Source organism: Odontesthes bonariensis, chromosome 8 (assembly GCF_027942865.1).
Source record: "Odontesthes bonariensis isolate fOdoBon6 chromosome 8, fOdoBon6.hap1, whole genome shotgun sequence".
NCBI classification, from domain to species: Eukaryota; Metazoa; Chordata; class Actinopteri; order Atheriniformes; family Atherinopsidae; genus Odontesthes; species Odontesthes bonariensis.
The window spans coordinates 34948517-34960898 of NC_134513.1; the positions used below are offsets into that span (position 1 = coordinate 34948517).

Sequence of the window (12382 nt, forward strand, 5' to 3'; positions counted from 1 at the left end):
ATCTGAGTCTATCAACACTCCGAGGTTACCAACTTGGTCAGTGATTATAAGGTCCCGAGTCTCAAGATATTTACCAACGCTGACCCTCTTCTCTTTGCTACCAAACAGAATGATCTCAGTTTTGTCTTCATTTAATTGTAGAAAATTCTCTCTCATCCAGGTGTTTACTTCCTCCAGACACTGAAACAGTACGTCTGCTGGGCTGCAGTCGTCCGGTGACAGAGACACATAAAGTTGTGTATCGTCTGCATAACTGTGATAATTGATGTTAAAGTTCTGCAATATCTGACCCAAAGGGAGCATATACAAGTTAAACAGAAGAGGTCCAAGAATTGACCCCTGGGGGACTCCACAAGTCATGGCCACTCGCTCAGATTCATAGCTGCCAATAGTAACAAAATAACTCCGGCCTTCTAAGTAGGACCTGAACCAGTTAAGGACCGCTCCAGAAAGTCCAACCCAGATTTCCAGCCTGTGCAACAGGATTCTGTGATCTACAGTATCAAACGCAGCGCTGAGGTCCAACAGAACCAGGACTGAAACATTACCAGAATCAGTATTCAACCTAATGTCGTTTAACACTTTGACCAGAGCTGTTTCAGTGCTGTGATGACGTCTGAAGCCTGATTGAAACTTATCAAGACTTCCACTTTCATTCAGAAAGTCGTTGTGCTGGTTAAATACAACTTTCTCAATAATCTTGGACATAAAAGAGAGATTAGAGACAGGTCTGTAGTTGTTCATCATAGAGGCGTCTAGAGTTCTCTTCTTTAGGAGTGGCTTAATGGCAGCTGTCTTTAGTGACTTGGGAAAAATGCCTGATGCCAGTGAGCTGTTAACTATTCGTAGGAGATCACTTTCTACTGAGGTAAAAACTGTTTTTAAAAAGTCGGATGGTATTATGTCCAGAGAACAAGTTGTTGATTTCAGCTGCCGAACTGTTTCCTCTAGGATTTTTAAATTAACAATATTAAATTGTGACATAACGTCAGAGTTATTTCTAGGTTTTAGACACAGATTAGTTTTCTGGTTTGTTTGTGTTGCGTGAATGTTTTGTCTAATTGTTTTGATTTTTTGGCTAAAAAAGTTGGCAAATTCATTGCATTTCTCAGTGGAGAGGAGGTCTGGGTTTGACTGTTTAGGAGGATTTGTGAGTTTTTCAACCATAGCAAACAGAGTTCGAGACTTGTTGACATTCTTATTAATCATTTCAGATAAATGCAGCTGTCTGGCCTTGCACAGCTCATTGTTATAACTACGCAGGCTTTCTTTGTATAGCTCATAGTGAATCTGAAGCTTTGTTTTCCTCCATTTACGTTCAGCTCTCCTGCATTCTCTTTTCAGGTTTTTGACCGTAGTGGTGTTTCTCCATGGGGTTTTCTGTTTGATCAAGGTGCTCTTGATTCTTATCGGTGCAACAGCTTCCATTACATTCAAAATGTTCAAGTTAAAATGATCCAGCATTCCTTCAACCGACTCTGCGCTCATTGTTGGTAACATAGCTATGGCCTCCCTAAACTGAGCGCTTGTTTTCTCATTGATGTACCTCTTCTTAACTGAGAAGCTGGTTGTTTGAACATTCTGAGTAATATGTAAATCAAATAAAATACAAAAATGGTCAGACAAGGCCAAATCAGTAACAACAACAGAAGAAATATCAACACCTTTAGAAATGACCAGGTCCAGAATGTGACCTCGAAGGTGGGTTGGTTCTGTTACATGCTGCCACAAACCAAACATGTCCAGCACAGAAGAAAATTCTTTGGCAGTACCATCCTTCATATTATCCATGTGAATGTTAAAATCCCCAGTCAAGATAAAATGGTTTAAATCAGTCGAAATAACAGACAATAATTCAGAAAAATCATCAATAAAACTTGCACAGTATCCTGGAGATCTGTAAATGATTAAGAACAGGATTTTAGGAACACCCTTTAAAATAAAACTCAGATATTCAAAAGAAGTGAAATCACCAAATGATATCTCTTTACACTGGAATGTATCTTTAAATAAGGCAGCCTCCCCCCCACCTTTCCTCCCATTTCGGCATTTATCCATAAAACTAAAGTTTGGGGGAGCTGCTTCATTAAGAACAGTAGCACTTGTGCTCTCTGTTAACCATGTTTCTGTCAGAAAAACAAAATCTAAATTGTGTGAAATTATGAAGTCATTAACTAACAGTGACTTATTGGACAGAGATCTAATATTAAGTAAGGCTAGCTTTGTGGAGTTTACACTGGTCTCTGTTGTATTCTGAGTTGTACGTGGTACCGTTAACAGATTAGATAAATTCACCCAGCAGGTTGACTGTTTTCGATTCCTTCTTTTACTAACTAATACAGGAATCCTATTGGGCCCCAGCTTGTTAACCACTTAGTAAATTGGGTAACCAAACGAAATGACCTACGGTATCGTATTCCCCAGCTGGGATCCATTAATGTCACGGTAAATCTTTGTACATCTCCTCTGTGACTTCACTGTATGTTGTGTTGGATCTGGGAATTCTGGGCAGTTCGTGTAAGCGGACTGGAAATCAATAAAGTTAATTGATTTTAATTTTGAATTGCTTGATTTGAATGAGGTATTAAAACACATTAAGCTTTTTGTTTGATGTGAAATATCAAGTATTTTAAAGTCAAAAGTCATTGATGTTAAAGTCCGAGATGAGTTCAAAGTCCTTTATGATTCTGTCAAGTCAAGTCGGAAGTCATTAAAATGATGACTCGAGTTCTAGTCATCTGACTCGAGTCTACACCTCTGCTATTAACCCAAAAATATCCCACATGCCAACAAAAACGTGAACAAGGGAAGCACAGACAGAGGGGTGTGTTTCTGCAGAGAAATACACCACCGCACACTTGAACTGGGTCGTAAGACATGACTGACAGGAATTACTTTGCTATGAGTCTGTATGGCGTGTGTTTGACAAGCAGAGACGCCCTTCCACAGTCCTCCTGTCTAATTCAGAGACTGAATGTCCTCCTGTAGTGAGAAGAGCGTCTGCGTTTCCAGCTGACAATGATCACAGTTTGGCCGCTTCACACACCAAGTGATCAGATAAAAAAAAGAAAAGAAATCAGCTTCACATCCTGAAATGCGAATTCTGGGCTTCACAGTCTGAGAATGAATCCATCCTGAGTTGCACGTGCAGCCAGTAAAACTGGTCAGGAACGCAGTAATTACAGCTGGAGGTGAACTGATACCTCAGAGGCAGTTCAGTGTTTTAGGTGAAACTTAACAGTAAAAGTACTCCATTACATGAAAAAGCACGAGATTTTAAGTGGATCGATGTTATCAGCAACAATGGTTTAAAAGCAAAACTTAGTGTGAAAATATATTACAGTGAATGTGTTATTAAGCTTTTCAAAAACTAGATTTTAAGGTAAAAAATGTTAGTGTTCATTTGACTTCAAAGAAGTATGATGTATAACATGACAACCAAATCCTGCGTTACATCGATATATGGGTAGAAGACTGAAGTTAGCTTTACGTTACATTGTAATTACAAGTTAACTGTCTCATACTCCAGACTAAAGCTGGGTGTGCTTTAAGGTCTGATAATAGTTGTTATTATCAGACCTTATAAAACTAAAGCAGCAGACAAAACAAACTCTTAAAAAAGAACCTTTCACTGGAAATCTTAAAAACACAGAAGGTGGCTTATTGAGTAGAAAAGGCTAAAACTTTCTATGACCTGCTTTATCTTCATATAGCGAGCAGCTGTTTGCCACCTTGTTAAAGTTTTTATTTTATTTATTTATTTTTTCACCGTGTTAAAGTTTAAATATCTTTTATATCGTAAATGTATCGTAAAGAGAATATGACGCATTGTTTTCCAAAATCTAAGCAAATACAGAGTAAACAATGAGGCTCAGCACACAGTGCTGGTTCAGAACTATAACTATGAAATGAATAGATATGCTTGTGTCATAGATCCTGAAATGAATACGACTATAAAGATGAAATAAACGTGTTTTTTAATCATGATTTTCTAACACAACACTTATTTACGCCGGAGGACTTTTTCCTGACACCATGTTTGTGTTGGCGCTGGAATAAAAGTTCGCTGAAATGAATAAAAGTTGTGCTTAAAATAAAATCACGTATCAGCTCATTCAGCTTTATATCATAGACATTTAATTTAAGCATTTATTTAAAATAACCTGCGATGACATTCTATACCAGACATTAAGACATTTAAAAACCCTTTTTTTTAATGTTCGTACTGCAACAAACAAAAAGGAAAGTTTGATATTATTTGTACATACATATATATATATATATATATATATATATGTATATATGTATATGTATATGTATATATATGTATATATTTATATAATATGGGGAGCATATTAGAATTCAAAGTTTTTTTTATAACCCAATAAAGATATTCTGGGACGTAGCTCAGCCTCACCACTGCGTTGATCAGCTAACTCGAAGATTAATTTTGAAAAACTTTTCAAATATTTTGTGGTTCAAGCCTCTCAGGACTTACAGCTTTTCCCTTCGAACTCTTTTAATTCATCTTTAAATACATTAACTTTTTATCAGATAAAGTCCCGATAAAGATGAGCTCCAGCTTGACCAGATAAAACCTGATTATCCTCGAATAACACTTTACGGAGGGCTTTCTCCACCGCTGCTGACAGCAAAGCTCAGCTGGTTTCACTGTGCTGCCCACAGCCAGAGGCTGTGAGAGCTGGAGAATCGCAGCGGCTCAGAAGCTAATTCACTGCCTTTTAATGATCCAACGCTTCTGGATAGTTTTGCCAGATCTTGTGACAAAAACATGAAACCAGATCTATGAAAATAAGCATATAGGTTCTGAAGAAAGCAGCTCAAAACCACAAGACTATACCAACCTCTACCTGAGAGACAGGCCCCCTGAGCTGCAATCAGAAATGCCTAAAAGCATCGAGGAACAAATTAGCACTTAGTCAGTGGTAGAAAAAGTATTTAGATCCTTAAAAGTGGCAAAACTACAGCATAAAACACAAATCCATGCGTACATGATTTAAAGGTAGGGTAGGAGATCCTGGATTTTGAGTCCAGCGAAGCTGCATTTTGAAAATACACAGGTAAAAAGTCCCAACCCTTTTCTTCACTTTCCCCCCGAAGGCACGCCTCTAGAGTACATGAACGCGCACGAGCACGAAGGTGCACGAGCGCTGTTCTGACAGCAAGCATCGATCGCTGCCGTAATAATGCTAGGTGCTAGCCAAGCTGGCTCTAGTTTAGCTTCCTGCCAAGCTCCTGGGCACGCGTAATTCGTTCACGGAGCAGGGTACGCGCACAGGGGGGAGGAGGGGGAGGGAGGAGCAGATTGCAGTTTGATAGACGGCATCAGAATCCAATCAATGTGAACGGTCCGTTCAGTATGATTGGATACTGTTTTTCCTAGATTGTACGTTCTAGAGGCCACTAAAACTTTTCATATTAATGTCAAAACTTTTAATTAATTGGTTGCAATGAGGGTGTGAAGAGTATTTCAAGCAATATGTAAAAAAAATGTTCCAGAAAAAGATCCCCTACCCCGCCTTTAAAAGTGAAGGTAAAAAAGGCCCATTTCAGAAATTACTGACAAAAATCAATGACTCAGTAGTATATACATGGCTTTACTGCAGCAGGTGGAACTTTTTAATTACTTTAACCCACTCTTTGCTGTATTTCATACACAGTTCAGTCACTAAGTCTTTTAATTTGTCTCACTGACTGTCCTCTGGTCATATGAGGCCAGGAAGTGGGTGGAGGGAACAAAATAGTGACAGATTCTCCTATAAGAACAACAAATTAATGCTGGTTTCGACATTTCAGCAACTCACAACTGCCAATACTTGTAAGCGACTTATAATAAGCTTCCCTGGCAACATGGTTTGTGCATGGTTGCACCTTTAAAACCTGAGACAGTGTCTGTTGACCTTCGATATCTGGGAACATCTGAACAAAGGGACTGAGGAACCAGGAGAAGCAGGCCCTGCTGTTGAAGTTAGAGATAAATGAACTGATTGTATGGCTGACTGGTGCTAACACGCAATGTATTAATACACTGGCATAATAACAGTCTGATGAACATGAAAATAGGCAGATTAGGCTAAATCAGTCAAATAAACCGGCCCACTGCGACAGAACTATGTCAAATTCTGTAGTAATCCAGGCGAGTTCGTTAGTTAGTCACAAATTGTATTGATTTCCCTGTAAGTCTGTTTCATGCTGTCATACAGCTCATATGCAAATATAGGCTTTTACACGGTTTTAATTAGAGTCACAGATTTTTAACATTGGGCAAATATTTGCATTTGTAAAGAAATGCATGAATGTGCCCCAGAGATGTAAGAATGATGCTGATCAACAATGTTCATCGACTTCTATTCAATTAATCCTGTTTTCAGGCCTGAAAATAGGACTTTTCTCTGGAAACTAGTATGTATGAGGAGCATTCTCTCTCCTGAAACCAACTGGAGAAAGCAGACTGATGCCGTTTCCGACTCTGTCAGAGCGCTTCGGAGTCCTTCTGTTGCGAGGTTCTGCGCAGAGAAATAAATCCATTTCTCTCTATAAGATAATCACTTTGCTGAGTAAAGAGCCCCAACATAACTTATACTATGATTTGATGCTACATATATACAATTTAATTCAAACTGAAAGCCAAAATGTTCAGTCACAAAACCAGGCAAAGCTATCACAAAGAGGCTCAAAAGAGAAGAAAATTGAGACATGAGACGACCAGAGACAGAAAACCAACCACAAGGAGAGAAAAGACGCGCACAAAGGGACACAAAACCACAACGACGCTAAACAACCTCATAGAAAGACAAAAAATAACCACAAAGACAAATATAAACGGTACAGGAACTGTACTTGAATAGCGCTTTTCTAGTTCAGCTGACCACTCAAAGCGCTTTTACACACCCACGTCTTAGTCTACATAGTTGTATAGATGGATGCATCAGTCGGCAAGGTGGTGTTCACTGTCTTGGCCGAGGGCGCTTCGAGGCACCAACCTTCCACTTGGCAGGCGACTGCTCCTCCTTCTGAGCAGCAGCCGCCCCGAAATGTCTCAATCAGAAATCTAACAAGCAATAGTTCAGACGATCACGTAGAATTCAATAAGCTATTTCACAACTGTCTCCTGACAGCCACATTTATGACTAGTTATAGCAAAAATGATGAGGAAAAAACTGGGGTTGCTTTAAGACCCTGGGACGTGCAGATAACTGGATGTGGTGGAAGTGCACGGGCCACATGAGGTCAGTGAGGGGCAGCCAGGCAGGGATGGGCGCGTTTCAGACACAACCTTGTTCTAAATCTAAATGAAACGGAATTTCCTGTCCTGATTTTGGTCAACACCTAATGTCTGATTTTACACCTGAAGCTCTAAGGGAATAACGAGCTAACCACACAAAGACAGTTTGCTCTACAGAACCAGACCCAGAAAATAAAACCCAACCACCTTCAGATACACTTACCTATCGTCAGCAGTCCCATCAAACTTTTCCACTGGCCTTTACTGATTTCTTCTGGTCTGTCCTGGCCTGGTTTGGAGTGCCCTTTGGAGAGAGTCTGACTGGTTTACTGGTCTGGTGCTGGTTTTGGCCTGGTTCTGGCTCTGGTTTCTGGTTCTGGTCCAGTGTGAGGTTCCTGGGTCTTTGGTCTCTGACTGATTGGACTATCTTCAGAGATGTTTTCTGGTATAGAAGCTGTGATGTGTTGTATTCCTGTTGTAGTAGTACTTTTCGTAGTAGATGAAGTAGTTCCTGATGATGTTGTAGTTCTTCTTGTAAAATTAGCAGAGTTCGCAGTAGTCTTAGAGCGAACAGTGAAGTATTTTCTGTAGTAAAACTGTAGTTAAAGTGTAGTAATCCTGCAGGGTAAGGACAGTCTCAGGGTTTCAGATTGTATTCTGGGAGCTGCCCTGCCCATCCTGTAGAAAGAGAGGAAGAGGGGGAGGAAGCGCGGGAGGAAGACAGGGAGGAGGTGGGTGGGAGGTAAAGGAGAGGAATACCAGGATATGGAGGAGGGGAGGAGAGGGAGAGGGAAAAGGGGGAAAAAACATGTCAGGAGATGGAGGAACAATTTAAATCAGAACTGGATCAGATATAGTTGCACAGTTGGAGGCCATTTCAGTTTCAAACACACAATGTGAGGCTGTTAACATGGAAACAAGAATGAGTGAAAGCACTGCTTCTACCTGCTGATAGTATCAAGTAAAAATAAAATATATCGATTTATTTCTCTGCGCCTAGGTTGAGTACAAAAAAAAGTGAATTGACTGAAAGCCTCCGCACAGAAGATGAGGTTTTGCTGTTAGATTTGGTCAGCAGCTGCCATTTATGATCAAATCTGTTCTGTCTGCAAACAGACACACAAAAACATGACCACAAAGAGACTCAAAAATAACACAAAGCAAGACAAAATGCCCACAAGGTGACTGAAAAAACTAAATGGCCACATAAGGACACAAGATGAACATGGAGAGAAAAAACGAGAACAAAAAGGTACAAAAGGACCAAAGAGAGACACGTAATGACCGCAAATAGATTCAAGACCATCAAAACAGCACCAAGTGACCAAAAACAACATGACAATAAATAGACTTAACGCCACAAAGAGAAATAAAATGATCAAAAAGAGGACAAAATGGCAGCATAGACAAAAGCTGTTTAGGAAGTGACGTAAAACTACAAAAAAAAAAACACAAAGTGAGCATCTTTGGTATTGATATGTCAATATTCAAGATCAAGATCAAGTCAAGATGGTTGATTCTTTTGGTTTTGGAAACTTCTCGTCAAAGTTTCAGCTACACCAATAAGTTTGGGCAGTTCTGGGGTTTAGATTGTGAGGCTTTAAAAATGGGAATGGTCTGTATTTACGTCCCAGTTTTCTAGTCTGGTTGACCACTCAAAGTGCCTTTACAGCACTGAAGGCTTAACTCTGCTTTTTTTCTGGCACACACATTCAAACAATGATGGATGCACTGGAGGAACCATGAAGTTGCTCAAGGACACTTTGATATGTTGTGCTGGGAAGCAGAGGATCACACTGCCGGCCTCCTGATTGGCAAATGACAACTCTTCCTCCTGAGCTACAGCCACTCTGTGTGAATACAAAATGAAATTGTTAAACCAATTGATGCTGGGGATTATGTGATGGATGTCACTGCTTACAAAGTCAAACGTGTAATAAAATGCAGGAGGGGTTAAAAGAATACTGACCAGAGAAAAGCCCCAGATACGAGTCAGTGCTCATTTTACAGAGAAAATTATGTTACTGAGAGAATTTCATTAGCTTGTCAGGTAGTGCCTCCCCCCAGGCAGAATGAACAAAAGGTGTCAGAGCTAATCAACGGTGGATTGATCTTAAAGGCCCAGGAGAAGAGCAACATCTTAAATGTTGTAAACTTGGCTGTGATCCTACCAAATAATCTCAAAGGGAATCGTACCTGTTTGATAGAATAACACAAAATAAAGTATTCTGGTAGAACTGCATAAAGAGCCGCGTTTAGGATAAACCTCTGGTAAGCCAGTAGCTTATGGTAGCATACTGGCAGTCAGCTGGTGGCCCGCTAATTGTTAACAGCATGCTAGCCAGCTGGTCTGTGTGGGTCTGGCTATGAAATCAAAATGTTTCCACAGCAACGCAGGCAGGAGGAGGACATGTTGGAAACAAGAAAACAACTAAAGAAAAAAAGGACATTGATTAGAAGTACTTCCTGTGACTCACAATTCCTGTTTCCTGTCTCGGTTGCCAAGGAAACGGATGTTTGGCAGGAAAAATCTGAGAAGCTGGACCGTACTGATAACACACAAACACACAAACACTTTGTATGTTACTTGTATCTTTGTGAGGACCCTCTTTGATTGAAACCTGATCTTAACCTGAACCCTCAAACAGCTCTGTGACGAAGTGAGGACCGGATGTCCCTTCAAGGCCTGAAACTTACAGAAGTCCCCACAAACACAACTGAACAAGAACATCCACACATTCACGCTATGTTCATGTTTGCTTGATAATGTTCAGTCACAATTTGTAGCTTCAGACTGAGTTAGGCAATAAATATGACATTATAGACTCCACAGGCGTCAGGACTCCAAAGGAGAGTTGGACAATCCAACTCCTCCCACATCCAAGTAGTTTAGGATGCTGTTTTAGAAGCCACGCCCACTAACCCATAACCAGTCAAATTGGACGCGGGTGGAGTTGGACAATCCTACCAGACATACTGGATTGCACATGCATTAAAGGTTTTCACAACTTTTAGATATGTTGCACACAAGCTGTCCTTTGCCATGATGCACTGAGGACAGGCTGTGCGCAAGCTAAGCCTACAAAAGTCCTCATTAGCTGCAGTTTGGCCAAAGTATCCTGTGCTGTGACACCCAGGGACTTTCTATTAAAGGAAGATAAAGATTATTTCAGACCATAGATCTGTCAGGATTCATAGCTGTAGCTTGAGGAAGAGGACCCAAATGCAGGAGTATTGAAGTAGGTAGCAAAGACAGGCACCGGAGAAGTTTTTATTCCAAAATTTAGGCACTGCCAAGGCAGAAATAAAGCCAGTACAAACAAAACTGCAAGAACAAAACTAAAGATGTGCAAAGGATGAACAGATAGACAGACTGACTGACACCATAAACGACGACGTAGATCCATAGGCGAACAAACAACAATGATCTAACAAATGACAGAGGTGACTGGAGAGCTATAAATACTGGGAAGGTTGATGAGTAAAGTGACAACGGGTGAGTGATTACCAGGAGACCAGTGTGAATCAGACCAGGGGACCAGGGCAAGAAAACTGAGGACCACTAGGGGTAAAGACAAGAACCAGAATCTAACACTGAGGACAGAAAAGAGAATACAAACATAAAGTTCAAAATATCATAGCCCAAACATGACCACAGAACACAGGCTAAATCAAGGCACTAAGAAATAACTAAACCATAGATAGCAGAGGAAGACGGAAAACCAATACATAAAAACGCATGGATCATGACAAGATTTATGTTTCCAATGCAAAAGTTTAGAAGAATCAGTGCATTCACTGTGCAAAGGAAAAAGTAGGATTCATCCGAATCCTCACAAATCATTACTACGGCACGTCCCCACAGGGTTGTGCTGAGGTGTGGTTATTTTAATTTGATATCTAAAATGTTAATTGTATGAGGCAAGCACAAACTCAATGTTCATTTCTCTGATTCAACACTGTGTCAATGATTTTCAAGCTCATTAGACCACCATGACTGTGTTTAAGCAGGATCAAACAGTTCGAGGTGCCATTGCCATCGTCAACACATTTCACTGAATTTTGTTGGAAGTTTTGAGGCTAAGGCTAAAATCCACTGTTCATATGGGAAACATTTCACCAATGTTTACAGTTCTTGCAATGGCCATTTCTGATGTTGGATTCTCAAGTTTAGCTGAAAACACTCATGTTGGAAAAGCTACTAGTCTGGCGTGAGGTCAAAAAAGGGGCCTTTGCGTCAGTTTTATGAACTACAATCACCCTCATCGCTTCAGTGCAGACAAAAATGATAAAAGATGAACTATAACAGGCTCCTGCAGTTCAAAAATGTAAAAAAAATAAAAAAATGTGTTTGCACACTGTTGCAACTATTACTGTGGTACCACTTAAACCTTATATTTAGAACCTGATTTGTATTCAGACGGCTTCTGTCCAGTTGATCTCTCTGAACTAACGACAGCAAACCATCAACTTGTATTTTAGACCCAATCCCAACCAGACTGTTCAAGGTGGTTTTTCACTTAATCGACACTTCCATATTGGATTTGATCAATCCGTCTTTGTTGACAGGATATGCACCTCAGCCTTTTACGGTTGCTGTAATTAAACCTTTACTTAAAAAAACCTCCTCTTGATTCAGAAGTGTTAGCTAATTATAGACCTATATCCAATCTCCCTTTTATGTCTAAAGTTCTTGAAAAAATAGTTGCAGCTCAACTTTGTGATCATTTACACAGAAATAATCTGTTTGAAGAGTTTCAGTCAGGATTCAGAGTGCATCATAGCACAGAAACTGCACTGCTGAAAGTTACCAATGATCTCCTCTTAGCCTCTGATAGCGGACTTGTGTCTGTGCTCGTCCTGTTGGATCTCAGTGCTGCATTTGATACGGTCGATCACAGTATCTTATTACACAGACTTGAACATGTTATTGGGATTAAAGGAACTGCATTAAGCTGGTTTAAGTCATATTTATCTAATAGATTTCAGTTTGTTCTTGTAAATGAAGAATCTTCCTCACAGTAAGTCATGGAGTTCCTCAGGGTTCTGTGTTTGGTCCGATTCTTTTGACTTTATACATGCTTCCATTAGGTAACATTATTAGACAGGATGGCATAAATTTCCATTGCTATGCTG

General features: G+C 40.1%; 1 protein-coding gene across 9 annotated transcripts in view; it reads right to left on the bottom strand.

Annotated features, from left to right (window-relative positions):
- The window catches only part of shank3b (SH3 and multiple ankyrin repeat domains 3b), a 93797-nt gene that overhangs the window by 58985 nt on the left and 22430 nt on the right, over positions 1–12382 (bottom strand). For 8 of the 9 annotated variants that reach the window (XM_075472281.1, XM_075472282.1, XM_075472280.1 and 5 more), the window contains exon 2: positions 7470–7924. The gene's annotated coding sequence lies outside the window, so the exon portion shown is untranslated. Of the gene's footprint in view, positions 1–7469; positions 7925–10754; positions 10841–12382 lie in introns of all 9 variants that reach the window. The other variant, XM_075472279.1, reaches the window with a different exon arrangement.